The following is a 2,856-nucleotide window of genomic DNA, read 5'->3' as shown; positions in this document are numbered from 1 at the left end:
GATAAGACAAGTGTTATTGGAGGATAATTAGTTATACCTTGTTAGTGTGCATAATAATTCCTCTACAATAATTCATTATAAACTCTCAAGCAAATGTCTCATCCTAATATGGTCTCCTGTACATTTTTAGAGTCTCAGTACTTTTGGTTTGCAAAACTGTTCTAAGTCTAAGGAGATAGGCAGGTCAAAACCTGTTCCTTCTCAGCATACGGCTGGATTTCTCTATTGACAGGTGGCTCATTTCTCCTTCCAGATTTAAACAACTCCTTTCCTCTCTGTTCATTTTATTTTTTTCAGTGACAATGAGCCAAATTTTGTCTTCCTGTAGGTTTATCTACTGTCTTAATTATTCTTGGGATTTTCTATGTCAGGGAAGACCAAGGGAAAATATGGGGAAATTATGTGGTGTGGTAAAAGTTAACCTGAAGGCAGGAGTATGAAATATATATTAAAAGCTACTATTTCACAATCCAATTAGAAGTATAATTGGAGGCAGTAGTAGAACCTTGCCAAATGAGAATAAGTGAGAAGATAGTAGAGATTAAAGGTTTAATCAAGGATGATGGTAGAGGGAAGATGGGGATAGTGAAAGGGTTAAGAAAAACTAAGGATATATGAAAAGCTTTATGAAATCCACTAGATAGAATGTGAATTTCAAAATATAATTTTGAATGCATTTGAACTAAGCTACCTTGTATGTGTGGGCAATGCTGCTTCCAGAAGACATGAGTTATTAAATGAAAATTGCAGTGCCAGTCATGGGAATACTTCGCAACAAGTTATTGGTCAGGGAGACCACAGAGGTCTCCAAAACAATGCATGCAATTGCCATTGCTATTGGCTGCTTGCCATTACTATATGGTAAGATCCTATTGTTGAAGAAGCACACACTTTAACTATAGAACATAAAGAAACCATAGTATGAAATATACATTTGCCCTAATTTTCTAACTAGAAAATTAGAAATTTTTATACATTTAATAAAGGAATTATACTCAATATAAAATATACATAATGCCACATGTGTGAGTAACATGTTCCCCAGGTAACATGTAATAATATGTGAAAACTCTGCAAGAAGCCCTCAGGGAGCTCTCCATCACAGGGTTTCATCAGATTATGAAAGATCCAAGAGAAGATATTCAAATTATTGATAGCTAATATTTTTTTCACCCATCAAATGCTCAAGTCTGGTCCTGAACAATGTTTACCTTATCAGCTTCCCTTTCTTTGCTTAAGTTGACTAGCTCAAAACTAAGGGAAAGAAACCCATGGAAAGCCACCAAATCTGCTTAAGATCCCCAGTCCCTTCTTTTCTCTTTCTGTGCTCCTTTATTTTAATGAAGTTGCTAACTACTGCTGTTTGCTGTGTCTGAGAGTCTTCCTGCCTTTTAATTCTTTAATTAACAGAAAGAACCCAATGCAGTCAAGCCCCTAGATGGTAACAGAACCATTAGACTAACAGAATGGTATCTGTCTGTCTGTCTGTCTGTCTGTCTGTCTGTCTGTCTTTCCAGTACCGTAAATTTAATCTGAGGTGCCAAGTAAACACTCAACCTCTGGCTTCATTCCCTAGCCAAGTCACATGTTTTTGCAATGCCCTACTAGATAACGGTCATGAACATGGAAACAATCTTGACTTCTCCACAAACCAAGTGTAACAATCTATTCTATATTATAAAATTAAGTCATTGTATCTCATAGCTATTTCCCTGGGCAGCAGCATCGTGTCTTCTTGGTGAAATTGCCATTTGTGATTAGGAGAAATGATGATGATTTTCTGTGAAGAAGACCAATGTATGAATCCAGAATACAGTGTCAGTATCCCACCCTCAGCCCATATTACAGGTTCAAACGTTCTAACTTCTCTGTGCCCCAGTTTCTACTCTTTCCAAGGAGTGGAGTTTTAAGTGGGTAAACAGACACAAGTTGTTTAGAATAATGACTTTAAAATAAGCTATATGGAAAGAGAGATTAGTGTCCATGTGGGTGTTGTTGAGATTGTCATCCTCTTATCATTTTCTCGGTATGCCATCATATTTGACACAAAGTTTAAAACTGTGGCAAGGAGCCTTCTCAACTGGACCTTTGTTCTGAGTCTCAGTGCCTTGACTGTTAACCTTGGGATGATAATTGCTTTTGTTACCAATTTTTACATATACAAACAGCATAATAGACATTTTGGGCTTATATCTATGGTAGAAGGATTATAGAACCCTAATGAGAGAAAATTTAATTATAAAAGCACTTGATTGAAAATCTCACTCAAGTATGCCTACAAGGCTAGTAAAGACTGAGAAAAAATTATGATTCAAAATAAGTACTTAAATTTCTCTAAAACAGGTAAGCATGTCCACTAACTCCAGTACTCTTGTGGTTTACCAAAAACCTCATATCCATCACCTAACAATACTGTGAATAGCACTGTAAATACAATGAAACACAATGCATACAAAAACACTTTCCAGCTCTCTTTTGCTAACTTTATGTGCCAGTCTGGCTGCTAGGCACAGTCCTGTGCCATCTTCCTAATTTGTATCCATGTGCATTAACCCATGTGGAAATACCTAGATCGAGCACCTGGGCTGAAATTAGAGGGACTTGATACCTTCCTACATGAAGATGCAAAATAAATGCAGGCAATACCAATAGTCTTACCATCCAAGGCATTTCAAAAAACATCAATCAGATTGGCAAACTTACATTCTTCCTAAGGAAAAAAATACTTGGTCTCTTTTTATAGATTTCTCTTCAAATCCTAGTTAAATATTTGAAATGTTGCTTTTGTTCAAGCTTATTCATTTCAACTTAAAGAGTCTCTTCATTTCTCAGGCATACATCATTGGTCTACTGTTC

This window comes from Mesocricetus auratus, unplaced genomic scaffold, assembly GCF_017639785.1.
Source record: "Mesocricetus auratus isolate SY011 unplaced genomic scaffold, BCM_Maur_2.0 Super-Scaffold_100019, whole genome shotgun sequence".
Taxonomy (NCBI): Eukaryota; Metazoa; Chordata; class Mammalia; order Rodentia; family Cricetidae; genus Mesocricetus; species Mesocricetus auratus.
The sequence above is the reverse complement of the archived record's forward strand: the minus strand, read 5'-3'. Positions refer to the sequence as shown.